Source organism: Schistocerca americana, unplaced genomic scaffold (assembly GCF_021461395.2).
Source record: "Schistocerca americana isolate TAMUIC-IGC-003095 unplaced genomic scaffold, iqSchAmer2.1 HiC_scaffold_204, whole genome shotgun sequence".
NCBI lineage: Eukaryota > Metazoa > Arthropoda > Insecta > Orthoptera > Acrididae > Schistocerca > Schistocerca americana.
The window spans coordinates 216,458-242,333 of NW_025725911.1; the positions used below are offsets into that span (position 1 = coordinate 216,458).

General features: G+C 40.7%; 36 non-coding genes across 36 annotated transcripts; 18 read left to right on the top strand and 18 right to left on the bottom strand.

The window, feature by feature from the left end:
* Nucleotides 1–195: 195 nt before the first annotated feature.
* Trnaq-cug lies at nucleotides 196–267 on the bottom strand. Its single transcript has one exon. It is a non-coding gene; the product is annotated as a tRNA-Gln (tRNA).
* Nucleotides 268–515: 248 nt separating this feature from the next.
* Nucleotides 516–604, top strand: Trnay-gua. Its single transcript is given in 2 exon segments — nucleotides 516–552; nucleotides 569–604. It is a non-coding gene; the product is annotated as a tRNA-Tyr (tRNA).
* A 358-nt stretch (nucleotides 605–962) lies between these two features.
* Nucleotides 963–1,034, bottom strand: Trnaq-cug. The gene has a single exon. It is a non-coding gene; the product is annotated as a tRNA-Gln (tRNA).
* Nucleotides 1,035–1,282: 248 nt separating this feature from the next.
* Trnay-gua lies at nucleotides 1,283–1,371 on the top strand. Its single transcript is given in 2 exon segments — nucleotides 1,283–1,319; nucleotides 1,336–1,371. It is a non-coding gene; the product is annotated as a tRNA-Tyr (tRNA).
* Nucleotides 1,372–2,049: 678 nt separating this feature from the next.
* Trnay-gua lies at nucleotides 2,050–2,138 on the top strand. Its single transcript is given in 2 exon segments — nucleotides 2,050–2,086; nucleotides 2,103–2,138. It is a non-coding gene; the product is annotated as a tRNA-Tyr (tRNA).
* A 358-nt stretch (nucleotides 2,139–2,496) lies between these two features.
* On the bottom strand, nucleotides 2,497–2,568 carry Trnaq-cug. The gene has a single exon. It is a non-coding gene; the product is annotated as a tRNA-Gln (tRNA).
* Nucleotides 2,569–4,443: 1,875 nt separating this feature from the next.
* On the bottom strand, nucleotides 4,444–4,515 carry Trnaq-cug. The gene has a single exon. It is a non-coding gene; the product is annotated as a tRNA-Gln (tRNA).
* Nucleotides 4,516–4,763: 248 nt separating this feature from the next.
* Nucleotides 4,764–4,852, top strand: Trnay-gua. The gene is given in 2 exon segments: nucleotides 4,764–4,800; nucleotides 4,817–4,852. It is a non-coding gene; the product is annotated as a tRNA-Tyr (tRNA).
* A 358-nt stretch (nucleotides 4,853–5,210) lies between these two features.
* Trnaq-cug lies at nucleotides 5,211–5,282 on the bottom strand. The gene has a single exon. It is a non-coding gene; the product is annotated as a tRNA-Gln (tRNA).
* Nucleotides 5,283–5,530: 248 nt separating this feature from the next.
* Nucleotides 5,531–5,619, top strand: Trnay-gua. Its single transcript is given in 2 exon segments — nucleotides 5,531–5,567; nucleotides 5,584–5,619. It is a non-coding gene; the product is annotated as a tRNA-Tyr (tRNA).
* Nucleotides 5,620–5,977: 358 nt separating this feature from the next.
* Trnaq-cug lies at nucleotides 5,978–6,049 on the bottom strand. The gene has a single exon. It is a non-coding gene; the product is annotated as a tRNA-Gln (tRNA).
* Nucleotides 6,050–6,297: 248 nt separating this feature from the next.
* On the top strand, nucleotides 6,298–6,386 carry Trnay-gua. The gene is given in 2 exon segments: nucleotides 6,298–6,334; nucleotides 6,351–6,386. It is a non-coding gene; the product is annotated as a tRNA-Tyr (tRNA).
* A 358-nt stretch (nucleotides 6,387–6,744) lies between these two features.
* Trnaq-cug lies at nucleotides 6,745–6,816 on the bottom strand. The gene has a single exon. It is a non-coding gene; the product is annotated as a tRNA-Gln (tRNA).
* Nucleotides 6,817–7,064: 248 nt separating this feature from the next.
* Trnay-gua lies at nucleotides 7,065–7,153 on the top strand. Its single transcript is given in 2 exon segments — nucleotides 7,065–7,101; nucleotides 7,118–7,153. It is a non-coding gene; the product is annotated as a tRNA-Tyr (tRNA).
* Nucleotides 7,154–7,511: 358 nt separating this feature from the next.
* Trnaq-cug lies at nucleotides 7,512–7,583 on the bottom strand. Its single transcript has one exon. It is a non-coding gene; the product is annotated as a tRNA-Gln (tRNA).
* A 248-nt stretch (nucleotides 7,584–7,831) lies between these two features.
* On the top strand, nucleotides 7,832–7,920 carry Trnah-gug. Its single transcript is given in 2 exon segments — nucleotides 7,832–7,868; nucleotides 7,885–7,920. It is a non-coding gene; the product is annotated as a tRNA-His (tRNA).
* A 358-nt stretch (nucleotides 7,921–8,278) lies between these two features.
* Nucleotides 8,279–8,350, bottom strand: Trnaq-cug. Its single transcript has one exon. It is a non-coding gene; the product is annotated as a tRNA-Gln (tRNA).
* Nucleotides 8,351–8,598: 248 nt separating this feature from the next.
* Trnay-gua lies at nucleotides 8,599–8,687 on the top strand. Its single transcript is given in 2 exon segments — nucleotides 8,599–8,635; nucleotides 8,652–8,687. It is a non-coding gene; the product is annotated as a tRNA-Tyr (tRNA).
* Nucleotides 8,688–9,045: 358 nt separating this feature from the next.
* Trnaq-cug lies at nucleotides 9,046–9,117 on the bottom strand. Its single transcript has one exon. It is a non-coding gene; the product is annotated as a tRNA-Gln (tRNA).
* Nucleotides 9,118–9,365: 248 nt separating this feature from the next.
* Nucleotides 9,366–9,454, top strand: Trnay-gua. Its single transcript is given in 2 exon segments — nucleotides 9,366–9,402; nucleotides 9,419–9,454. It is a non-coding gene; the product is annotated as a tRNA-Tyr (tRNA).
* A 358-nt stretch (nucleotides 9,455–9,812) lies between these two features.
* Trnaq-cug lies at nucleotides 9,813–9,884 on the bottom strand. The gene has a single exon. It is a non-coding gene; the product is annotated as a tRNA-Gln (tRNA).
* A 248-nt stretch (nucleotides 9,885–10,132) lies between these two features.
* Nucleotides 10,133–10,221, top strand: Trnay-gua. The gene is given in 2 exon segments: nucleotides 10,133–10,169; nucleotides 10,186–10,221. It is a non-coding gene; the product is annotated as a tRNA-Tyr (tRNA).
* A 358-nt stretch (nucleotides 10,222–10,579) lies between these two features.
* On the bottom strand, nucleotides 10,580–10,651 carry Trnaq-cug. The gene has a single exon. It is a non-coding gene; the product is annotated as a tRNA-Gln (tRNA).
* Nucleotides 10,652–10,899: 248 nt separating this feature from the next.
* On the top strand, nucleotides 10,900–10,988 carry Trnay-gua. The gene is given in 2 exon segments: nucleotides 10,900–10,936; nucleotides 10,953–10,988. It is a non-coding gene; the product is annotated as a tRNA-Tyr (tRNA).
* A 358-nt stretch (nucleotides 10,989–11,346) lies between these two features.
* Nucleotides 11,347–11,418, bottom strand: Trnaq-cug. The gene has a single exon. It is a non-coding gene; the product is annotated as a tRNA-Gln (tRNA).
* Nucleotides 11,419–11,666: 248 nt separating this feature from the next.
* On the top strand, nucleotides 11,667–11,755 carry Trnay-gua. Its single transcript is given in 2 exon segments — nucleotides 11,667–11,703; nucleotides 11,720–11,755. It is a non-coding gene; the product is annotated as a tRNA-Tyr (tRNA).
* Nucleotides 11,756–12,113: 358 nt separating this feature from the next.
* Nucleotides 12,114–12,185, bottom strand: Trnaq-cug. Its single transcript has one exon. It is a non-coding gene; the product is annotated as a tRNA-Gln (tRNA).
* Nucleotides 12,186–12,433: 248 nt separating this feature from the next.
* Nucleotides 12,434–12,522, top strand: Trnay-gua. The gene is given in 2 exon segments: nucleotides 12,434–12,470; nucleotides 12,487–12,522. It is a non-coding gene; the product is annotated as a tRNA-Tyr (tRNA).
* Nucleotides 12,523–12,880: 358 nt separating this feature from the next.
* Trnaq-cug lies at nucleotides 12,881–12,952 on the bottom strand. Its single transcript has one exon. It is a non-coding gene; the product is annotated as a tRNA-Gln (tRNA).
* A 248-nt stretch (nucleotides 12,953–13,200) lies between these two features.
* On the top strand, nucleotides 13,201–13,289 carry Trnay-gua. The gene is given in 2 exon segments: nucleotides 13,201–13,237; nucleotides 13,254–13,289. It is a non-coding gene; the product is annotated as a tRNA-Tyr (tRNA).
* A 358-nt stretch (nucleotides 13,290–13,647) lies between these two features.
* Trnaq-cug lies at nucleotides 13,648–13,719 on the bottom strand. The gene has a single exon. It is a non-coding gene; the product is annotated as a tRNA-Gln (tRNA).
* Nucleotides 13,720–13,967: 248 nt separating this feature from the next.
* On the top strand, nucleotides 13,968–14,056 carry Trnay-gua. The gene is given in 2 exon segments: nucleotides 13,968–14,004; nucleotides 14,021–14,056. It is a non-coding gene; the product is annotated as a tRNA-Tyr (tRNA).
* A 358-nt stretch (nucleotides 14,057–14,414) lies between these two features.
* Nucleotides 14,415–14,486, bottom strand: Trnaq-cug. Its single transcript has one exon. It is a non-coding gene; the product is annotated as a tRNA-Gln (tRNA).
* A 248-nt stretch (nucleotides 14,487–14,734) lies between these two features.
* Nucleotides 14,735–14,823, top strand: Trnay-gua. The gene is given in 2 exon segments: nucleotides 14,735–14,771; nucleotides 14,788–14,823. It is a non-coding gene; the product is annotated as a tRNA-Tyr (tRNA).
* Nucleotides 14,824–15,181: 358 nt separating this feature from the next.
* Trnaq-cug lies at nucleotides 15,182–15,253 on the bottom strand. The gene has a single exon. It is a non-coding gene; the product is annotated as a tRNA-Gln (tRNA).
* A 248-nt stretch (nucleotides 15,254–15,501) lies between these two features.
* Trnay-gua lies at nucleotides 15,502–15,590 on the top strand. The gene is given in 2 exon segments: nucleotides 15,502–15,538; nucleotides 15,555–15,590. It is a non-coding gene; the product is annotated as a tRNA-Tyr (tRNA).
* The last annotated feature ends 10,286 nt before the right edge of the window (nucleotides 15,591–25,876 follow it).

Below are 25,876 nucleotides of genomic sequence, written 5' to 3' on the forward strand. Positions count from 1 at the left end.
CGAATTATCGTAAAATTGCTTGCTCTTACAGGCATTACTCGTTTAATGTGCTATATAGGTCACATAGTCGCACCAATATTCAGCCGTTTCATAGACATCTCGTTTTTAATACAAACGTAGAAACTACACCCCTGAGAATATCGCTGTTACTTCCTCGGCGAGAAAGGCTTATTACAGAAAATTTAGACTAAACGAAGGTTCCACCGAGATTCGAACTCGGATCGCTGGATTCAGAGTCCAGAGTGCTAACCGTTACACCATGGAACCAGACAGGAGAATGGGACTCGTAAATACACTTAGCAGTGTTCTGACGTACTTCAGACACTTCCTACTTGCATTTTTTAACATAATTGACACTATCGAGCATTATAAAACTTAATCTGGGCAATGTTTGCACTTGCAGCCGATGACTGCATTTCCTGTGCGTCTATATGGCAGCGCTGAGTAGCAGTGTGTGGAAACGAAAGACAGGGACGGACGTAAAGCAATCAGTACGAATAAGAAAGTATGCAGAGCCTCTGGTAGCTCAGTTGGTAGAGCGGTGGACTGTAGTGGAAGATTCACAGTTATCCATAGGTCGCTGGTTCAAATCCGGCCCAGAGGACTGTTTTTCTAATCTCAGGAGCAAACAGGCTCCAGAGCATGCCCACTCGGTCAGAACCTCCCTATGTTTTAAACCTATTTTAAAGGAAATTCATTTGCTCAGCTTCTAGTAGCTAGTTGATAATCATGGGATTCTTAGCCTTCGTAGGATAATGATATTTCTTCGAATTATAGTAAAATTGCTTGCTCTTACAGGCATTACTCGTTTAATGTGCTATATAGGTCACATAGTCGCACCAATATTCAGCCGTTTCATAGACATCTCGTTTTTAATACAAACGTAGAAACTACACCCCTGAGCCTATCGCTATTACTTCCTCGGCGAGAAACGCTTATTACAGAAAATTTAGACTAAACGAAGGTTCCACCGAGATTCGAACTCGGATCGCTGGATTCAGAGTCCAGAGTGCTAACCGTTACACCATGGAACCAGACAGGAGAATGGGACTCGTAAATACACTTAGCAGTGTTCTGACGTACTTCAGACACTTCCTACTTGCATTTTTTAACATAATTGACACTATCGAGCATTATAAAACTTAATCTGGGCAATGTTTGCACTTGCAGCCGATGACTGCATTTCCTGTGCGTCTATATGGCAGCGCTGAGTAGCAGTGTGTGGAAACGAAAGACAGGGACGGACGTAAAGCAATCAGTACGAATAAGAAAGTATGCAGAGCCTCTGGTAGCTCAGTTGGTAGAGCGGTGGACTGTAGTGGAAGATTCACAGTTATCCATAGGTCGCTGGTTCAAATCCGGCCCAGAGGACTGTTTTTCTAATCTCAGGAGCAAACAGGCTCCAGAGCATGCCCACTCGGTCAGAACCTCCCTATGTTTTAAACCTATTTTAAAGGAAATTCATTTGCTCAGCTTCTAGTAGCTAGTTGATAATCATGGGATTCTTAGCCTTCGTAGGATAATGATATTTCTTCGAATTATAGTAAAATTGCTTGCTCTTACAGGCATTACTCGTTTAATGTGCTATATAGGTCACATAGTCGCACCAATACTCAGCCGTTTCATAGACATCTCGTTTTTAATACAAACGTAGAAACTACACCCCTGAGCCTATCGCTGTTACTTCCTCGGCGAGAAACGCTTATTACAGAAAATTTAGACTAAACGAAGGTTATACCGAGATTCGAACTCGGATCGCTGGATTCGGAGTCCAGAGTGCTAACCGTTACACCATGGAACCAGACAGGAGAATGGGACTCGTAAATACACTTAGCAGTGTTCTGACGTACTTCAGACACTTCCTACTTGCATTTTTTAACATAATTGACACTATCGAGCATTATAAAACTTAATCTGGGCAATGTTTGCACTTGCAGCCGATGACTGCATTTCCTGTGCGTCTATATGGCAGCGCTGAGTAGCAGTGTGTGGAAACGAAAGACAGGGACGGACGTAAAGCAATCAGTACGAATAAGAAAGTATGCAGAGCCTCTGGTAGCTCAGTTGGTAGAGCGGTGGACTGTAGTGGAAGATTCACAGTTATCCATAGGTCGCTGGTTCAAATCCGGCCCAGAGGACTGTTTTTCTAATCTCAGGAGCAAACAGGCTCCAGAGCATGCCCACTCGGTCAGAACCTCCCTATGTTTTAAACCTATTTTAAAGGAAATTCATTTGCTCAGCTTCTAGTAGCTAGTTGATAATCATGGGATTCTTAGCCTTCGTAGGATAATGATATTTCTTCGAATTATAGTAAAATTGCTTGCTCTTACAGGCATTACTCGTTTAATGTGCTATATAGGTCACATAGTCGCACCAATATGCAGCCGTTTCATAGACATCTCGTTTTTAATACAAACGTAGAAACTACACCCCTGAGCCTATCGCTGTTACTTCCTCGGCGAGAAACGCTTATTACAGAAAATTTAGACTAAACGAAGGTTCCACCGAGATTCGAACTCGGATCGCTGGATTCAGAGTCCAGAGTGCTAACCGTTACACCATGGAACCAGACAGGAGAATGCGACTCGTAAATACACTTAGCAGTGTTCTGACGTACTTCAGACACTTCCTACTTGCATTTTTTAACATAATTGACACTATCGAGCATTATAAAACTTAATCTGGGCAATGTTTGCACTTGCAGCCGATGACTGCATTTCCTGTGCGTCTATATGGCAGCGCTGAGTAGCAGTGTGTGGAAACGAAAGACAGGGACGGACGTAAAGCAATCAGTACGAATAAGAAAGTATGCAGAGCCTCTGGTAGCTCAGTTGGCGACGTAGAACAAAAGTATCCTTGTTATAACTGGGAAACAATATGGGAAAATATTCACTGCCGGAACTTGCCAACGTATGTCAAATCGACCTGGTACTATGCTGTAAACAGAAAAATTACGACGAACTATAAACTTCACTCTATTCGATTGGCCGAGTCACCGCTGTGTCCATTATGTAAAATACCAGATACCGAAGAGCATAGATTGCTGTGTGACAGGGCAAAAGAAATATGGCTCTACATAAGACAAAAGATAGCGAGCATCAGCAGAACTACGCCCAATGCCGTTACGACTGCTGAATTTTTAAACCCTGACGGTATACCTTACCCTAAAACAAAACGAAATGCAATTAACTGGTTGAAAGGCCAAACGATGCATTACGTCCTAACAAAAGAATCAAGCAATAGGGAGGACTTCTGGGTATACCTTACAACTGAGCACCACAAGTTGATGTGTACTAAAAAATACAAAGAAAATTACGCAAACTTCTTAACTAAAACAATCCTGTAACCATTAGAAATGCGTAATTTACATTGCACATTCAAGCATTTCGTATATTAGACGAATGATTTTTGGTTAAAGTTTGTTCTTCACGTAGCAGGAGGAGGATTTCCAACAGAAAGTAGTCAGAGAAGATCATCAGTATAGACCAATTAAGCCTATGTGTATCTATTACTTTGGTTTCGGAGAAACACAGTGATGAAACTGGTTTATGCCATTTATTTAGTTTCTGTTTTTCCTTCCTTTTCTTTTCACAAGAAGACGCATTTATGTTAATTAAGTGTAAAATCAAGCAGAAGAAGCCTATTTTACTTCATTACCTTCTGAAAAAGGAAATTATACTTATCAGCAATAATGAGTTTGCTTCTTTCCGTTTTTCCACGCACGGAGAACGAAACCTACAGATGCAGTTACATTTCCACAACAATTATGAGACTGCCTTCTCAATGGAATTTACATTTATTTTTATTCAAGCCATGTTGCAAACAAAGGCAACAGAAGGGGCATACTTCGTTCGTCGTTCAGAAGAAGCGCGTTTCCACATCATCAAGTTACTTACATTCTTAAAGGCGGAGAAGCCGGGCCGAGAAGGCAACACTTGGCGAGCGTAAAGGATGGGTTGAAGGGGAGGAAGGAGACCCAAAACAGAAAAAAAAAAGAAAAAAAAAAAAAAGTTGGTAGAGCGGTGGACTGTAGTGGAAGATTCACAGTTATCCATAGGTCGCTGGTTCAAATCCGGCCCAGAGGACTGTTTTTCTAATCTCAGGAGCAAACAGGCTCCAGAGCATGCCCACTCGGTCAGAACCTCCCTATGTTTTAAACCTATTTTAAAGGAAATTCATTTGCTCAGCTTCTAGTAGCTAGTTGATAATCATGGGATTCTTAGCCTTCGTAGGATAATGATATTTCTTCGAATTATAGTAAAATTGCTTGCTCTTACAGGCATTACACGTTTAATGTGCTATTTAGGTCACATAGTCGCACCAATATTCAGCCGTTTCATAGACATCTCGTTTTTAATACAAACGTAGAAACTACACCCCTGAGCCTATCGCTGTTACTTCCTCGGCGAGAAACGCTTATTACAGAAAATTTAGACTAAACGAAGGTTCCACCGAGATTCGAACTCGGATCGCTGGATTCAGAGTCCAGAGTGCTAACCGTTACACCATGGAACCAGACAGGAGAATGGGACTCGTAAATACACTTAGCAGTGTTCTGACGTACTTCAGACACTTCCTACTTGCATTTTTTAACATAATTGACACTATCGAGCATTATAAAACTTAATCTGGGCAATGTTTGCACTTGCAGCCGATGACTGCATTTCCTGTGCGTCTATATGGCAGCGCTGAGTAGCAGTGTGTGGAAACGAAAGACAGGGACGGACGTAAAGCAATCAGTACGAATAAGAAAGTATGCAGAGCCTCTGGTAGCTCAGTTGGTAGAGCGGTGGACTGTAGTGGAAGATTCACAGTTATCCATAGGTCGCTGGTTCAAATCCGGCCCAGAGGACTGTTTTTCTAATCTCAGGAGCAAACAGGCTCCAGAGCATGCCCACTCGGTCAGAACCTCCCTATGTTTTAAACCTATTTTAAAGGAAATACATTTGCTCAGCTTCTAGTAGCTAGTTGATAATCATGGGATTCTTAGCCTTCGTAGGATAATGATATTTCTTCGAATTATAGTAAAATTGCTTGCTCTTACAGGCATTACTCGTTTAATGTGCTATATAGGTCACATAGTCGCACCAATATTCAGCCGTTTCATAGACATCTCGTTTTTAATACAAACGTAGAAACTACACCCCTGAGCCTATCGCTGTTACTTCCTCGGCGAGAAACGCTTATTACAGAAAATTTAGACTAAACGAAGGTTCCACCGAGATTCGAACTCGGATCGCTGGATTCAGAGTCCAGAGTGCTAACCGTTACACCATGGAACGAGACAGGAGAATGGGACTCGTAAATACACTTAGCAGTGTTCTGACGTACTTCAGACACTTCCTACTTGCATTTTTTAACATAATTGACACTATCGAGCATTATAAAACTTAATCTGGGCAATGTTTGCACTTGCAGCCGATGACTGCATTTCCTGTGCGTCTATATGGCAGCGCTGAGTAGCAGTGTGTGGAAACGAAAGACAGGGACGGACGTAAAGCAATCAGTACGAATAAGAAAGTATGCAGAGCCTCTGGTAGCTCAGTTGGTAGAGCGGTGGACTGTAGTGGAAGATTCACAGTTATCCATAGGTCGGTGGTTCAAATCCGGCCCAGAGGACTGTTTTTCTAATCTCAGGAGCAAACAGGCTCCAGAGCATGCCCACTCGGTCAGAACCTCCCTATGTTTTAAACCTATTTTAAAGGAAATTCATTTGCTCAGCTTCTAGTAGCTAGTTGATAATCGTGGGATTCTTAGCCTTCGTAGGATAATGATATTTCTTCGAATTATAGTAAAATTGCTTGCTCTTACAGGCATTACACGTTTAATGTGCTATTTAGGTCACATAGTCGCACCAATATTCAGCCGTTTCATAGACATCTCGTTTTTAATACAAACGTAGAAACTACACCCCTGAGCCTATCGCTGTTACTTCCTCGGCGAGAAACGCTTATTACAGAAAATTTAGACTAAACGAAGGTTCCACCGAGATTCGAACTCGGATCGCTGGATTCAGAGTCCAGAGTGCTAACCGTTACACCATGGAACCAGACAGGAGAATGGGACTCGTAAATACACTTAGCAGTGTTCTGACGTACTTCAGACACTTCCTACTTGCATTTTTTAACATAATTGACACTATCGAGCATTATAAAACTTAATCTGGGCAATGTTTGCACTTGCAGCCGATGACTGCATTTCCTGTGCGTCTATATGGCAGCGCTGAGTAGCAGTGTGTGGAAACGAAAGACAGGGACGGACGTAAAGCAATCAGTACGAATAAGAAAGTATGCAGAGCCTCTGGTAGCTCAGTTGGTAGAGCGGTGGACTGTAGTGGAAGATTCACAGTTATCCATAGGTCGCTGGTTCAAATCCGGCCCAGAGGACTGTTTTTCTAATCTCAGGAGCAAACAGGCTCCAGAGCATGCCCACTCGGTCAGAACCTCCCTATCTTTTAAACCTATTTTAAAGGAAATTCATTTGCTCAGCTGCTAGTAGCTAGTTGATAATCATGGGATTCTTAGCCTTCGTAGGATAATGATATTTCTTCGAATTATAGTAAAATTGCTTGCTCTTACAGGCATTACTCGTTTAATGTGCTATATAGGTCACATAGTCGCACCAATATTCAGCCGTTTCATAGACATCTCGTTTTTAATACAAACGTAGAAACTACACCCCTGAGCCTATCGCTGTTACTTCCTCGGCGAGAAACGCTTATTACAGAAAATTTAGACTAAACGAAGGTTCCACCGAGATTCGAACTCGGATCGCTGGATTCAGAGTCCAGAGTGCTAACCGTTACACCATGGAACCAGACAGGAGAATGGGACTCGTAAATACACTTAGCAGTGTTCTGACGTACTTCAGACACTTCCTACTTGCATTTTTTAACATAATTGACACTATCGAGCATTATAAAACTTAATCTGGGCAATGTTTGCACTTGCAGCCGATGACTGCATTTCCTGTGCGTCTATATGGCAGCGCTGAGTAGCAGTGTGTGGAAACGAAAGACAGGGACGGACGTAAAGCAATCAGTACGAATAAGAAAGTATGCAGAGCCTCTGGTAGCTCAGTTGGTAGAGCGGTGGACTGTAGTGGAAGATTCACAGTTATCCATAGGTCGCTGGTTCAAATCCGGCCCAGAGGACTGTTTTTCTAATCTCAGGAGCAAACAGGCTCCAGAGCATGCCCACTCGGTCAGAACCTCCCTATGTTTTAAACCTATTTTAAAGGAAATTCATTTGCTCAGCTTCTAGTAGCTAGTTGATAATCATGGGATTCTTAGCCTTCGTAGGATAATGATATTTCTTCGAATTATAGTAAAATTGCTTGCTCTTACAGGCATTACACGTTTAATGTGCTATTTAGGTCACATAGTCGCACCAATATTCAGCCGTTTCATAGACATCTCGTTTTTAATACAAACGTAGAAACTACACCCCTGAGCCTATCGCTGTTACTTCCTCGGCGAGAAACGCTTATTACAGAAAATTTAGACTAAACGAAGGTTCCACCGAGATTCGAACTCGGATCGCTGGATTCAGAGTCCAGAGTGCTAACCGTTACCCCATGGAACCAGACAGGAGAATGGGACTCGTAAATACACTTAGCAGTGTTCTGACGTACTTCAGACACTTCCTACTTGCATTTTTTAACATAATTGACACTATCGAGCATTATAAAACTTAATCTGGGCAATGTTTGCACTTGCAGCCGATGACTGCATTTCCTGTGCGTCTATATGGCAGCGCTGAGTAGCAGTGTGTGGAAACGAAAGACAGGGACGGACGTAAAGCAATCAGTACGAGTAAGAAAGTATGCAGAGCCTCTGGTAGCTCAGTTGGTAGAGCGGTGGACTGTGGTGGAAGATTCACAGTTATCCATAGGTCGCTGGTTCAAATCCGGCCCAGAGGACTGTTTTTCTAATCTCAGGAGCAAACAGGCTCCAGAGCATGCCCACTCGGTCAGAACCTCCCTATGTTTTAAACCTATTTTATAGGAAATTCATTTGCTCAGCTTCTAGTAGCTAGTTGATAATCATTGGATTCTTAGCCTTCGTAGGATAATGATATTTCTTCGAATTATAGTAAAATTGCTTGCTCTTACAGGCATTACTCGTTTAATGTGCTATATAGGTCACATAGTCGCACCAATATTCAGCCGTTTCATAGACATCTCGTTTTTAATACAAACGTAGAAACTACACCCCTGAGCCTATCGCTGTTACTTCCTCGGCGAGAAACGCTTATTACAGAAAATTTAGACTAAACGAAGGTTCCACCGAGATTCGAACTCGGATCGCTGGATTCAGAGTCCAGAGTGCTAACCGTTACACCATGGAACCAGACAGGAGAATGGGACTCGTAAATACACTTAGCAGTGTTCTGACGTACTTCAGACACTTCCTACTTGCATTTTTTAACATAATTGACACTATCGAGCATTATAAAACTTAATCTGGGCAATGTTTGCACTTGCAGCCGATGACTGCATTTCCTGTGCGTCTATATGGCAGCGCTGAGTAGCAGTGTGTGGAAACGAAAGACAGGGACGGACGTAAAGCAATCAGTACGAATAAAAAAGTATGCAGAGCCTCTGGTAGCTCAGTTGGTAGAGCGGTGGACTGTAGTGGAAGATTCACAGTTATCCATAGGTCGCTGGTTCAAATCCGGCCCAGAGGACTGTTTTTCTAATCTCAGGAGCAAACAGGCTCCAGAGCATGCCCACTCGGTCAGAACCTCCCTATGTTTTAAACCTATTTTAAAGGAAATTCATTTGCTCAGCTTCTAGTAGCTAGTTGATAATCATGGGATTCTTAGCCTTCGTAGGATAATGATATTTCTTCGAATTATAGTAAAATTGCTTGCTCTTACAGGCATTACTCGTTTAATGTGCTATATAGGTCACATAGTCGCACCAATATTCAGCCGTTTCATAGACATCTCGTTTTTAATACAAACGTAGAAACTACACCCCTGAGCCTATCGCTGTTACTTCCTCGGCGAGAAACGCTTATTACAGAAAATTTAGACTAAACGAAGGTTCCACCGAGATTCGAACTCGGATCGCTGGATTCAGAGTCCAGAGTGCTAACCGTTACACCATGGAACCAGACAGGAGAATGGGACTCGTAAATACACTTAGCAGTGTTCTGACGTACTTCAGACACTTCCTACTTGCATTTTTTAACATAATTGACACTATCGAGCATTATAAAACTTAATCTGGGCAATGTTTGCACTTGCAGCCGATGACTGCATTTCCTGTGCGTCTATATGGCAGCGCTGAGTAGCAGTGTGTGGAAACGAAAGACAGGGACGGACGTAAAGCAATCAGTACGAATAAGAAAGTATGCAGAGCCTCTGGTAGCTAAGTTGGTAGAGCGGTGGACTGTAGTGGAAGATTCACAGTTATCCATAGGTCGCTGGTTCAAATCCGGCCCAGAGGACTGTTTTTCTAATCTCAGGAGCAAACAGGCTCCAGAGCATGCCCACTCGGTCAGAACCTCCCTATGTTTTAAACCTATTTTAAAGGAAATTCATTTGCTCAGCTTCTAGTAGCTAGTTGATAATCATGGGATTCTTAGCCTTCGTAGGATAATGATATTTCTTCGAATTATAGTAAAATTGCTTGCTCTTACAGGCATTACTCGTTTAATGTGCTATATAGGTCACATAGTCGCACCAATATTCAGCCGTTTCATAGACATCTCGTTTTTAATACAAACGTAGAAACTACACCCCTGAGCCTATCGCTGTTACTTCCTCGGCGAGAAACGCTTATTACAGAAAATTTAGACTAAACGAAGGTTCCACCGAGATTCGAACTCGGATCGCTGGATTCAGAGTCCAGAGTGCTAACCGTTACACCATGGAACCAGACAGGAGAATGGGACTCGTAAATACACTTAGCAGTGTTCTGACGTACTTCAGACACTTCCTACTTGCATTTTTTAACATAATTGACACTATCGAGCATTATAAAACTTAATCTGGGCAATGTTTGCACTTGCAGCCGATGACTGCATTTCCTGTGCGTCTATATGGCAGCGCTGAGTAGCAGTGTGTGGAAACGAAAGACAGGGACGGACGTAAAGCAATCAGTACGAATAAGAAAGTATGCAGAGCCTCTGGTAGCTCAGTTGGTAGAGCGGTGGACTGTAGTGGAAGATTCACAGTTATCCATAGGTCGCTGGTTCAAATCCGGCCCAGAGGACTGTTTTTCTAATCTCAGGAGCAAACAGGCTCCAGAGCATGCCCACTCGGTCAGAACCTCCCTATGTTTTAAACCTATTTTAAAGGAAATTCATTTGCTCAGCTTCTAGTAGCTAGTTGATAATCATGGGATTCTTAGCCTTCGTAGGATAATGATATTTCTTCGAATTATAGTAAAATTGCTTGCTCTTACAGGCATTACTCGTTTAATGTGCTATATAGGTCACATAGTCGCACCAATATTCAGCCGTTTCATAGACATCTCGTTTTTAATACAAACGTAGAAACTACACCCCTGAGCCTATCGCTGTTACTTCCTCGGCGAGAAACGCTTATTACAGAAAATTTAGACTAAACGGAGGTTCCACCGAGATTCGAACTCGGATCGCTGGATTCAGAGTCCAGAGTGCTAACCGTTACACCATGGAACCAGACAGGAGAATGGGACTCGTAAATACACTTAGCAGTGTTCTGACGTACTTCAGACACTTCCAACTTGCATTTTTTAACATAATTGACACTATCGAGCATTATAAAACTTAATCTGGGCAATGTTTGCACTTGCAGCCGATGACTGCATTTCCTGTGCGTCTATATGGCAGCGCTGAGTAGCAGTGTGTGGAAACGAAAGACAGGGACGGACGTAAAGCAATCAGTACGAATAAGAAAGTATGCAGAGCCTCTGGTAGCTCAGTTGGTAGAGCGGTGGACTGTAGTGGAAGATTCACAGTTATCCATAGGTCGCTGGTTCAAATCCGGCCCAGAGGACTGTTTTTCTAATCTCAGGAGCAAACAGGCTCCAGAGCATGCCCACTCGGTCAGAACCTCCCTATGTTTTAAACCTATTTTAAAGGAAATTCATTTGCTCAGCTTCTAGTAGCTAGTTGATAATCATGGGATTCTTAGCCTTCGTAGGATAATGATATTTCTTCGAATTATAGTAAAATTGCTTGCTCTTACAGGCATTACTCGTTTAATGTGCTATATAGGTCACATAGTCGCACCAATATTCAGCCGTTTCATAGACATCTCGTTTTTAATACAAACGTAGAAACTACACTCCTGAGCCTATCGCTGTTACTTCCTCGGCGAGAAACGCTTATTACAGAAAATTTAGACTAAACGAAGGTTCCACCGAGATTCGAACTCGGATCGCTGGATTCAGAGTCCAGAGTGCTAACCGTTACACCATGGAACCAGACAGGAGAATGGGACTCGTAAATACACTTAGCAGTGTTCTGACGTACTTCAGACACTTCCTACTTGCAATTTTTAACATAATTGACACTATCGAGCATTATAAAACTTAATCTGGGCAATGTTTGCACTTGCAGCCGATGACTGCATTTCCTGTGCGTCTATATGGCAGCGCTGAGTAGCAGTGTGTGGAAACGAAAGACAGGGACGGACGTAAAGCAATCAGTACGAATAAGAAAGTATGCAGAGCCTCTGGTAGCTCAGTTGGTAGAGCGGTGGACTGTAGTGGAAGATTCACAGTTAACCATAGGTCGCTGGTTCAAATCCGGCCCAGAGGACTGTTTTTCTAATCTCAGGAGAAAACAGGCTCCAGAGCATGCCCACTCGGTCAGAACCTCCCTATGTTTTAAACCTATTTTAAAGGAAATTCATTTGCTCAGCTTCTAGTAGCTAGTTGATAATCATGGGATTCTTAGCCTTCGTAGGATAATGATATTTCTTCGAATTATAGTAAAATTGCTTGCTCTTACAGGCATTACTCGTTTAATGTGCTATATAGGTCACATAGTCGCACCAATATTCAGCCGTTTCATAGACATCTCGTTTTTAATACAAACGTAGAAACTACACCCCTGAGCCTATCGCTGTTACTTCCTCGGCGAGAAACGCTTATTACAGAAAATTTAGACTAAACGAAGGTTCCACCGAGATTCGAACTCGGATCGCTGGATTCAGAGTCCAGAGTGCTAACCGTTACACCATGGAACCAGACAGGAGAATGCGACTCGTAAATACACTTAGCAGTGTTCTGACGTACTTCAGACACTTCCTACTTGCATTTTTTAACATAATTGACACTATCGAGCATTATAAAACTTAATCTGGGCAATGTTTGCACTTGCAGCCGATGACTGCATTTCCTGTGCGTCTATATGGCAGCGCTGAGTAGCAGTGTGTGGAAACGAAAGACAGGGACGGACGTAAAGCAATCAGTACGAATAAGAAAGTATGCAGAGCCTCTGGTAGCTCAGTTGGTAGAGCGGTGGACTGTAGTGGAAGATTCACAGTTATCCATAGGTCGCTGGTTCAAATCCGGCCCAGAGGACTGTTTTTCTAATCTCAGGAGCAAACAGGCTCCAGAGCATGCCCACTCGGTCAGAACCTCCCTATGTTTTAAACCTATTTTAAAGGAAATTCATTTGCTCAGCTTCTAGTAGCTAGTTGATAATCATGGGATTCTTAGCCTTCGTAGGATAATGATATTTCTTCGAATTATAGTAAAATTGCTTGCTCTTACAGGCATTACTCGTTTAATGTGCTATATAGGTCACATAGTCGCACCAATATTCAGCCGTTTCATAGACATCTCGTTTTTAATACAAACGTAGAAACTACACCCCTGAGCCTATCGCTGTTACTTCCTCGGCGAGAAACGCTTATTACAGAAAATTTAGACTAAACGAAGGTTCCACCGAGATTCGAACTCGGATCGCTGGATTCAGAGTCCAGAGTGCTAACCGTTACACCATGGAACCAGACAGGAGAATGGGACTCGTAAATACACTTAGCAGTGTTCTGACGTACTTCAGACACTTCCTACTTGCATTTTTTAACATAATTGACACTATCGAGCATTATAAAACTTAATCTGGGCAATGTTTGCACTTGCAGCCGATGACTGCATTTCCTGTGCGTCTATATGGCAGCGCTGAGTAGCAGTGTGTGGAAACGAAAGACAGGGACGGACGTAAAGCAATCAGTACGAATAAGAAAGTATGCAGAGCCTCTGGTAGCTCAGTTGGTAGAGCGGTGGACTGTAGTGGAAGATTCACAGTTATCCATAGGTCGCTGTTTCGAATCCGGCCCAGAGGACTGTTTTTCTAATCTCAGGAGCAAACAGGCTCCAGAGCATGCCCACTCGGTCAGAACCTCCCTATGTTTTAAACCTATTTTAAAGGAAATTCATTTGCTCAGCTTCTAGTAGCTAGTTGATAATCATGGGATTCTTAGCCTTCGTAGCATAATAATATTTCTTCGAATTATAGTAAAATTGCTTGCTCTTACAGGCATTACTCGTTTAATGTGCTATATAGGTCACATAGTCGCACCAATATTCAGCCGTTTCATAGACATCTCGTTTTTAATACAAACGTAGAAACTACACCCCTGAGCCTATCGCTGTTACTTCCTCGGCGAGAAACGCTTATTACAGAAAATTTAGACTAAACGAAGGTTCCACCGAGATTCGAACTCGGATCGCTGGATTCAGAGTCCAGAGTGCTAACCGTTACACCATGGAACCAGACAGGAGAATGGGACTCGTAAATACACTTAGCAGTGTTCTGACGTACTTCAGACACTTCCTACTTGCAATTTTTAACATAATTGACACTATCGAGCATTATAAAACTTAATCTGGGCAATGTTTGCACTTGCAGCCGATGACTGCATTTCCTGTGCGTCTATATGGCAGCGCTGAGTAGCAGTGTGTGGAAACGAAAGACAGGGACGGACGTAAAGCAATCAGTACGAATAAGAAAGTATGCAGAGCCTCTGGTAGCTCAGTTGGTAGAGCGGTGGACTGTAGTGGAAGATTCACAGTTATCCATAGGTCGCTGGTTCAAATCCGGCCCAGAGGACTGTTTTTCTAATCTCAGGAGCAAAGAGGCTCCAGAGCATGCCCACTCGGTCAGAACCTCCCTATGTTTTAAACCTATTTTAAAGGAAATTCATTTGCTCAGCTTCTAGTAGCTAGTTGATAATCATGGGATTCTTAGCCTTCGTAGGATAATGATATTTCTTCGAATTATAGTAAAATTGCTTGCTCTTACAGGCATTACTCGTTTAATGTGCTATATAGGTCACATAGTCGCACCAATATTCAGCCGTTTCATAGACATCTCGTTTTTAATACAAACGTAGAAACTACACCCCTGAGCCTATCGCTGTTACTTCCTCGGCGAGAAACGCTTATTACAGAAAATTTAGACTAAACGAAGGTTCCACCGAGATTCGAACTCGGATCGCTGGATTCAGAGTCCAGAGTGCTAACCGTTACACCATGGAACCAGACAGGAGAATGGGACTGGTAAATACACTTAGCAGTGTTCTGACGTACTTCAGACACTTCCTACTTGCATTTTTTAACATAATTGACACTATCGAGCATTATAAAACTTAATCTGGGCAATGTTTGCACTTGCAGCCGATGACTGCATTTCCTGTGCGTCTATATGGCAGCGCTGAGTAGCAGTGTGTGGAAACGAAAGACAGGGACGGACGTAAAGCAATCAGTACGAATAAGAAAGTATGCAGAGCCTCTGGTAGCTCAGTTGGTAGAGCGGTGGACTGTAGTGGAAGATTCACAGTTATCCATAGGTCGCTGGTTCAAATCCGGCCCAGAGGACTGTTTTTCTAATCTCAGGAGCAAACAGGCTCCAGAGCATGCCCACTCGGTCAGAACCTCCCTATGTTTTAAACCTATTTTAAAGGAAATTCATTTGCTCAGCTTCTAGTAGCTAGTTGATAATCATGGGATTCTTAGCCTTCGTAGGATAATGATATTTCTTCGAATTATAGTAAAATTGCTTGCTCTTACAGGCATTACTCGTTTAATGTGCTATATAGGTCACATAGTCGCACCAATATTCAGCCGTTTCATAGACATCTCGTTTTTAATACAAACGTAGAAACTACACCCCTGAGCCTATCGCTGTTACTTCCTCGGCGAGAAACGCTTATTACAGAAAATTTAGACTAAACGAAGGTTCCACCGAGATTCGAACTCGGATCGCTGGATTCAGAGTCCAGAGTGCTAACCGTTACACCATGGAACCAGACAGGAGAATGGGACTCGTAAATACACTTAGCAGTGTTCTGACGTACTTCAGACACTTCCTACTTGCATTTTTTAACATAATTGACACTATCGAGCATTATAAAACTTAATCTGGGCAATGTTTGCACTTGCAGCCGATGACTGCATTTCCTGTGCGTCTATATGGCAGCGCTGAGTAGCAGTGTGTGGAAACGAAAGACAGGGACGGACGTAAAGCAATCAGTACGAATAAGAAAGTATGCAGAGCCTCTGGTAGCTCAGTTGGTAGAGCGGTGGACTGTAGTGGAAGATTCACAGTTATCCATAGGTCGCTGGTTCAAATCCGGCCCAGAGGACTGTTTTTCTAATCTCAGGAGCAAACAGGCTCCAGAGCATGCCCACTCGGTCAGAACCTCCCTATGTTTTAAACCTATTTTAAAGGAAATTCATTTGCTCAGCTTCTAGTAGCTAGTTGATAATCATGGGATTCTTAGCCTTCGTAGGATAATGATATTTCTTCGAATTATAGAAAAATTGCTTGCTCTTACAGGCATTACTCGTTTAATGTGCTATATAGGTCACATAGTCGCACCAATATTCAGCCGTTTCATAGACATCTCGTTTTTAATACAAACGTAGAAACTACACCTCTGAGCCTATCGCTGTTACTTCCTCGGCGAGAAACGCTTATTACAGAAAATTTAGACTAAACGAAGGTTCCACCGAGATTCGAACTCGTATCGCTGGATTCAGAGTCCAGAGTGCTAACCGTTACACCATTTTTTTTTTTTTTTTTTTTTTTTTTTTTTTTTTTTTTTTTTTTTTTTTTTTTTTTGGGCCTCCCTTCTCCCCACACAGCCCATCCATACGCTCACCTTTGTGTGCCTTCTTCGGCTAGCTTCTGCGCTATAGTAGTGTATAATATTTTTTTTTTAACTTTTGTTTTTTAATTTTTTTTTTTTTTGTTTTTTTTTTTTTTTTTTTCTTTTTGCGGTGGTAGATCTCAGGATCACTACGTCTCAAGCTCGTCTTCACGTAATAATAGCATAATGTTTCCGTGTCGTTCTGCATTCGTCGATGATTCAGTTTCCTGAAGGCATGATTCAAAGTTGTCATCTCTTAGCGTTGAGAGTAAGTTCGCCGAGATTACCGCCGTGCTGTTTTCTTGGAGTTATTAACGAAAGTAACTGGGTACTAGTGTGTGTTCCTTGAGTTAGTGGAGACAAAAACAACAAGATCAGAGGTTTCTCTGTCAGCATCGTAAATAATAATAGAAATAAAGTTCCGTATAGAGGAAAGATGGGTATCTAGAAAGAAATACTGCCCCGTCTGTTAAACCTCGTCAAATTAAACTATACTTGTCTTCTGAGTAAAGGAAAAAAACGGAAATAAACACTGGCTCCACAAGTTTGGCATCCTGTTGCATGCTGCTTCTCGTTGACCTTAGGTGCACACATTGTACAACCTATGAAGCAATGGAGTCCTGAAAACTGACAATGAGATACCCAGATAACAGAAGAAATAAAAAAAAAAAAAAAAAAAAAAAAAGAAAAAAAAAAAAGAAAAAAGCAATGATCGTGCCCATTGGTTCGCACACTTAAAGCTTCCCATCATTCAAAGCAACGGTGAGAAAATTCTGAAACTTTTCTTTATATTTCCGTAATCGTTTGATCGCGTAATATTCGGCAATAAGATACATATGAAAATCAGAAAGTGTAGGCGTTTTAGTTGTCAGCATATAATATAGGTACTGTCCAATTAACCAGGTATAGCTATTATTTTTAGATTTCGGAAATAATTTCCAGTCCGGTTGGAATATATCTTGCAGTTGTATTGCGGATGGCGTCGTTCTATTAATAAGAGCCAGTTTTGTAAGTAGGCTGTTTATGTTTTCTCTATGTAAGTAGGCTGTTTATGTTTTCTCTATGTAAGTAGGCTGTTTATGTTTTCTTATTGGCAACGTTACGTAGCGCTCAATATGAAAATCACTGGCTGTGCTGTGTGCAGTCTGTGGCTAGTTTGCATTGTTGTCTGCCATTGTAGTGTTGGGCAGCGGCAGCTGGCTGTGAACAGCGCGTAGCGTTGCGCAGTTGGAGGTGAGCCGCCAGCAGTGGTGGATGTGGGGAGAGAGATGGCGGAGATTTGTAATTTGTCATGAACTGATATATATATTATGACTTGTGATTATATTAAGGTAAATACATTGTTTGTTCTCTATTAATATCTTTCATTTGCTAACTATCCCTATCAGTAGTTAGTGCCTGCCATAGTTTGAATCTTTTATTTAGCTGGCAGTAGTGGCGCTCGCTGTATTGCAGTAGCTTGAGCAGCGAAGATTTTTGTGAGGTAAGTGATTTGTGAAAGGTATAGTTTAATGTTAGTCAGGGCCATTCTTTTGCAGGGATCTTTGATAGTCAGATTGCGTTGCGCTAAAAATATTTTGTGTCAGTTTAAGGACAGTCGTGTATAAATAGTTCAAAGGCGACGTTTCATATAGTCTCGTGTAGAATTGTTCAAAGGTGACGTTTCATATGTCGACCCTTAGCCTAGGATACCTCACTGGAATCTTCTGATTTTTTCTTGTAGTTTGTGTATTTAGTGTAGCTTTTGTTTATTGCTAGCGCGTAATTGTAGAGAGAATCTCCTTTGTAGTTGCAGTCTTTCATTGTTGTACTGTAAAACAGTTGTGGCATGCATGTAGATTTGCACCAAGTATTTCGCAGCTGCGCTGGTAATTAACTAGATATTATTTTCAGTGCTATGTTAATGTGTTCTCTTATTTTTGATCTTCAAATTGTGCTTTTCTTTGTTATCGTGTGAAATACTCTGACAATAATGGCGTGTGAAAAACGTAATACTAGGCTCCAAAGTAAACTGAGAAATGACAGTGAAGACGAAAGCAGTGTGTTAACGCCACCATGTAATGAATTAACAAATATTCAAAGTAGTAATTTGGTAACTGTGCATAGGGAAATGGAGCGGGCGTCAAATAATGGTGTAGACATTGAAACATGTAGAGAACAGGGAAGCATTATCGATCGATCGGTCGGCAACAGCTCGCCTCAGGAATCCGAAATGACAGGAAACAATCTCGCAAATACTGTAGATTCAGGTTTTGGATCCTCACCGTTTTCTCAAATAAGTCAAGACACATTTTCTGCTTGTCAAAATGTGAATGTTGCCGGTGCAAATGCACTGCCGAACAGCGTAGAGAAACAGATTCCAGACACTAATACATTATTATTGCAATTAATGCAACAAATGGAACAAAATCAGAGACAAACACAGCAACAGTTAGACACAGTGGAACAAAATCTCAAAAAGTTAGACACAATGGAACAAAATCAGAGACAAACACAGCAAAAGCTTCAAAAGTTAGACACAGTGGAACAAAATCTTAAAAAGTTAGACTCATTGGAACAAACACTTGAACAAACACGTGAAGATTTAACTACTGAGTTACATAACATTGAATCGAAATGTCAAAAAGTCTGTAATGACGTAAAAACACAAATTTGTGAGCATTTTCAACCTATTTTTTCGCGGCATGAAAATGCATTACAGAATCACGAAGCAGCCATAAAAGAACTGCAAATTATTGTTCATGAAAATCATGAGACCTTGCAAGCTAAATTTGACTCAGTTGCATCTACCGATTCGGTTACGCAACTTGCAAAAACTCAGGAAAACTTTAAGGACACAGTAGATACTCTGAAACTTGGTTCAGAAAAACACACTGAAGAAATAAGTACACTATCGGAGAAAGTAGCCGAACTTTCGGATCAGGTCACTAACTTATCTACAAAGGTAGATGATGATCTGAATGACACAAGACCCGTAGCCTTCACTGACACAGAAGAGTATGAACAAATAAGAAAATTCAAACAAAATCAGAATCAAATTAATACACAACACCAAAGAGAAATCCGGGAAGTACAAGATCAGCTGACACAGGTAATACAAGAATTACGTATTTCAGAGGACACTCGCGCTCCAACACGGGAAGAGGGACTTAGAAACACGGAAAAGCCGCAAAATAATAACACAGGGCATTTCGGAAATTATGAAAGAAATTGGCAATGTGCACCGAATTTTGAGATGGAACGGCCGACACGACCTAACAATGACCGATATGCGACTCGCCGACATGACGATTTTGACTATAAGCTGTTCATTACTACACGTAAATTCAAAACATTTAAGAATTCTGGCAACGACATTCATCCACAAGCATGGCTCCATCAATTTTCTCATTGTTTTCCTCCCAACTGGTCATTGGAGCACAGATTAGAATTTATGTGTGGCTACTTAGAGAATGAACCAGCTGTAAGAATGCGATCGGTCATTCACGATTGCCACAGTGAAGGAGAATTTTACCATGCCTTCCTCTCAGCATATTGGTCGCAAGCTACACAAGACCGTGTAAAACATGGCATCATAATGATGAAACATTTCGAACAATCTGAATTCTCCAGTCTTGTGAAATATTTTGAAGACATGTTGCACAAGAATCAGTACCTGTCAAATCCATACAGCCCCTCAGAACTCATCCGCATTTGCTTAATCAAATTACCTGAACATTTACGACACATTATTTTGGCAGGACGTTGCAAAGACGACATTGAAGCTTTTCAGGGACTGTTACAAGAACTGGAAAGTGACACTGACAATCGCGGAACGCAGGAGCACAACAATTACAGATCACATCAGTCGCAATTCCGCGATGAAAGAAATAATAACTGGACGCGACAAGGCTATTCTCACAACACAAATCGTGACCAAAATAGACACCACCCGTATGACAACCGTTGGCAGAGTAGTAATAACTACAGGGAAAGATCACCTCTCCGTGGTAATTACTATCACAGAGACAATAAGAGAAACAGACAATATGGGAACCAAAATAAATACTATCAAGGGAGACAGAATAACTTTAGACGCAACGGACCAGCGCGCAGTTACGATTCAGGGAGAAATTCTCCACCATGTGACCGACAAGAAAGAAACTATGGAATCTACCGACATGACGACAGACGATATGATCGTAACGACAGACCTGAATTGCATCAGAACTGGCGGGATTCAAACAGAGCAGGGCCCTCTCGTCACGGTGAATTTGTGGAAGTTAGGTCTCCAAATCCCAATAACGACGCGCGCCAACAAAGAGACAATAGGCAATGACTCACACCGCTGGCAGCAACAAAACGTACTTATGAAATTGATGACGGAGCTGCCGTAGCTAGTAATTACGTAAAAATGGAAGACATTAGGGACATCTTACTCCAGGAACACAACGTAAAACTTAACAACATTGCATATCCTGTGATTCACATTACTGTAAATGACGTAAAATTTACGGCAGTACTTGACTCTGGCAGTCCCATCTCAGTAATTAGTGAAACAGCCTTTAGCAAATGCAACAAATCGAACGATTGCCCCACACTTCCGTTACGTAAGATTAAATTACAAGGTGCAATCTTTGGAAAAAGTGTAGATGTACGCCAACAAACCAATTTAGAATTCTTTTGTCAAAGCCACAGCTTCTCTATGAACTTTCTCATTGTTCCACTATTGTCGACGGAAATTATATTGGGAGTAGACTTTTTGAATGAATGCAAAGCAATCTTAAACTTTCACGATGCTGAAATAAGTTTAGAGAAAGAAGGTAAGTCAAATTTGAAGATTGGCTCTCAAACCATGACGAGGAAATTAATCGGCTTTACCTTCTGTTAGACAACAGTTCGGACTTTTCTACGGAACTAGACACTAACAATCACTCTGCAAGTACTGACAGGGATGATATCGACGGCGCATTTGACACTAATAAGTTAATTCAGAATAAAATTCAAACAATTGAGAATTGTAATGACAATGATAGGCAAGACCTTTTTGAGATTTTACAAGCACATTCCACAGTTTTTACTCACAAAACAGGAACAATCAAGGGATTTCAATACCAATTTTGTGTTCGTGAGCATACTACATTTTGTGTTAGACCATACGTAATTCCGGCGCATTATAGGGACCGTGTTAGAACAGAAATACAATATATGCTTAATGAGGGCATTATTGAGCCTGCAGTAAGCTCATACAACAATCCATTACATGTTGTTGAGAAGAAAAATGGATCGATCAGGCTTGTCTTAGATTCGAGACAAATCAATACGATCATTATTCCTGAAACAGACAGGCCGCAAACGTTAGAAGAACTTCTTCAAAATTTTAATGGTGTAAAAGTGTTGTCTTCCATTGATCTCAGATCCAGCTTTTATCAGATCGAACTTCATCCAGAATGTAGAAAATACACAGCTTTCCTTTGTTTCGGCGTTTGTTATCAGTTTCGGAAACTTCCCTTTGGTTTGAACATTTCTTCGGCAGCATTCATTCGTGGGCTAAATTCCATATTACCTGAATTCTTAAAACGTCACATCACCTTATATGTAGACGATATTCTGATAGCAGAAGCCTCATGGGAACGACACAATCGCATCCTCAACAGCGTGTTACATATTTTTGCAGAATCTGGAATTACAGTTAACTTGGAAAAGTCTGAATTCGGTAGGTCAAAGGTGAGGTTTTTGGGACATATTATTTCTTCTGAAGGCATTCAGCCGGATCCTGAAAAGTTAGAAGCAATCAGAGCCATTCCAGTTCCATCCACAAAAAGACAAGTCCGCAGTTTTCTAGGTCTCGTAAATTTTTACCGTCGTTTTCTGAATATGCAAATTCTTGTTACACCAAAACTTTGTTCTCTCACTGGAAAAAATACTATTTGGAACTGGGACGAACAAGCACAGTTGGAATTCAATTCTTTGAAAGAAGCGTTACTTCACGCGCCAATCTTAGCTCATCCAGATCTGTCACAAGATTTCTGCCTTAGCACGGATTCTTCTAAAGTCGGTCTTGGTGCCCATTTATTTCAAGAAGCCATAGAAAATGACACTACCGTTCAGAAAACCATTGCTTTTGCTAGCCGAGTGCTAACAAAATCTGAAAAAAATTATTCCGTTACTGAATTAGAAGCTTTAGCTATCGTTTGGGCATTTAACAAATTCCGTTTCTTTCTTTCTGGTAAGCACGTAAAAGTGTACAGTGATCATCGTGCATTACAATTTCTTATGTCTTCAAAATTAAATCATGACAGGTTAAAACGTTGGGCATTGTTTCTACAAGAATTCCGCTTCACAATAGTCTACATTCCCGGCAAGGAGAACATTGTTGCGGATGCACTGTCACGCGCACCGGCTGGGCTTGAGAAAAGTAACACAGAAGGCAACCTCGAGAAAAATTTCAGTATTCTTTACATTCAGAAAGTCGCCTTTGAAAACTTCATCACCACATCATTAAAGGACATTGCTCATGAACAAGATAAAGATCCGATTTGGAAGGACATCAAGAGCAAATGGCATGAAAAGACACACACACAGATTCGGCATTATTACCTGGTTAGAAACAACATACTCTTCAAACGCTGCACTGTTGATGACAAGCTATGGGTACTTTGCATTCCTGACGATTTTGTTAATAAGCTCATTTGGTACATTCATTTCAGCTACGCACATTTTGGCCCACGAAAATGTTATCATATTCTTCGAACGACTTGTTATTTTAACAATATGGAAAAAAGAATTCGAAGAGTCTTGTCTATTTGTAAACTTTGTCAAAAGGCGAAACCATCTACTGTCTCACATCGTGCTCCGTTGTTTCCTATTATTCCTTCTAAATTAAAAGAATTTGCGGCTGTTGATCTCTTGGGACCGCTTGTCAGAACATCCAATGGATTTTCGTACGTTCTAGTCGCTGTTGAACTTACTTCAAAATTTGTTTCTTTCACACCGTTACGTAAAGCCACTGGACGGTCTGTATCCAACGCCTTTGTTAAAAATTTCTTACGTGAAGTTGGACACGTTAGCAAAGTCATTTCAGATAACGGACCGCAATTCAGATCTGCTGTTTGGTCACGTATGCTTCGCAACCATAAAATCAAACCTGTTTTTATTTCATTGTACTCACCACATTGTAACCCCTCCGAACGGATTATGAAAGAAATCAATAAGCTTTGTAGACTTTATTGTCACAGAAAGCATCAGCATTGGGACAGATATTTACACTTATTTCAAAACGTGCTGAATGAAATGCCTCACGACTCCACTGCTTTACCACCTACTCTTGTACTGAAGAATGAAGAACCACCGAACAGAATCAGAGAGCTTGTACCTTTCCCGAATACACGTAAACTTCGACACAAAGACATAATTGATTTGGCTCTTAAAAATATAAAATCTGCAGCAGACAAAAGGAGAAAACTACACGGTAAAGCAAATGCAAAGAAGTTGTATATTGGTCAGAAAGTTCTCATTAAAGCTCATTCATTGTCACATAAGAAGAAACACTTGAGTCACAAATTCTTTCTAGTTTACAATGGACCTTACAGAATCCGACGTATACCACATGATAATTGCGTTGAAGTTGAAACTCTGCGTACTAGGAAGAGTAAAGGTTTACACCACATTTCACATGTAAAACCGTTTATTGAAAGATAATCTGCTTTTTAACTTAGTCTTTGTCATAAAATTTTTCGCTTCACATTACTAATATGCTTTGTCAGACTTAGAATCTGTTAACATACAACAATGTTTGAAGTTAAATATCCAATCAAGAACCAAGAGAACTTATTTAAACAGAAATGACGAATGCATTGTTATAGTGAACAGACGTCACAGTGTTATTGTGTGTGTACATTCTTGCTTGTTAGTTGTACGATTACGTAACGACTATAAGGCTCACATACTTAGAACATTTACCAGTACTGCTAATGAGATTTTAATGCAACATTTTGGTTACCTAAAAATACATTCAGTATTTAAAGTGCTTTCTGAGAGATACCAGATGACACAGAGGTTAGTTTATGTGACAGCTACACGATTTTTATCACGACGCTACTAATGAGTGACAATTTACAATGTTGCTTTTGCGGTGTATCTGTTTTATATCTGCACAGTTTTCTGAATTCTTCTGGAAAGAAAAACATGTTTTAGTAGTAACTTTTGTGGTATAGCAACAATGAGACAGCCTTTTTTCGTGGCACAACAATACGTTACTGTACAGTACTTTCTTCATCACGCCAATAAGCATAATAACTACGATATCTATACGCAAAGCATTTCACTTTTGTTTATCATGAGGTAAGTACATTGGCTTCTGCAGAACTTAGCTTTCGGAGGAAAATAACTACGACACTTCCACAGAGATTATCTTACAACAAGATGCACATTTAGCGCTACAGGACACGGATTCCAGTGATCAATTTTATACTTAAAACATTTATTTTTAAAGATTTTTGAATTACAAAGAAAGTTTTCCGTGATATATTTCATTTCATTGCTGTAATCTGTAACACCTGAGGGTATAATTACATAAATCCTCAGGGGGGTACATGCCTACTTTGTGTACCATGTGTGTGGCAACCACAAGGAACCCTAGCTAATATGGTATTTGCTTATACAACTTTACACATCGGTACCATATTTCTCTAACACACAAATTACACAGCTATCTGATCATTTAACTGAGAGAGACAAACATTTATTTTACTATATCAGTGACAGATGTTTACGTAATTACACCGTTGGAACCTCACACTTACGAAATTGTATTTTGTCTGTACTTTGTAAACTGTTCATATTTTTTCGGAACCATTGTGATACTATGAGAGATTTGAATGATATATTTGGTAAGGGAGCATGATTTTAAAGTACGTTTGAGGTAGATGACACTATTGAAATGAGCAGAGAATTTTTTTTACGTTTTGAAATTATTGGAGGAAGTTACGACGATTTTAAGATTTGACTGAAGTGTTATGATGTTATTATTACGACGACGATGTGTACTATGCTGTTGAGGTATGTTTATGATAAATAAGCTGATGCTATATGAGGAATCTGATTATGCTATGTAGCTATTATGATGAAATATTGAAGACGTGTTGATGAATATGAATATGTATATGTGTAATAAGGTAAGAAATAAGGAGTAGGGGTTAGGGACTCTGATTTATGAAAAGGTTGTTGGAAACCAAGAATCGTACTTTAAGAGTTATGAAATGTGTGTGTATATGCATGAATGTATCACAATGCCACTGAAAATTTTTTTGGACACTGTTATATTTATAGGGTTTGGTTTCTACAGATTTGCAACGCTAATTCTTGACCTGTGAAATATTTTTATATGAGACTACCACGGTAGCAGAATCTCCTGTCGTAAATATTTCCGTACGAAAGTTAAGTGACCACCTGCACGTAATGCGTCGCGGGCACCCAGCTGTGTCAGACGCCTGGAGAAAAAGTCATTAGCGCGTGCCTTTCAGAGCACAGGAAGAAAAAAAAAAAAAAGAAAGGGAAGGCCATTATCCTGGCCATTGTCATTCCTTTAGAGAAAGCATCGCAAAAACGACACGGTCGAACTTGAAAACATATGATTACACTAGCTCTTAATTTACGATATTTACTGAAATGCCTAATAAAATGACAAGCAATATTTTTACATCTGCACACCTGATTATGACAAGCGTCTTTCTATGAGAGTTGAGAGAATTTCTACTAACTTACGAAATGTCACATGACTACTGAATGATATTTTTATG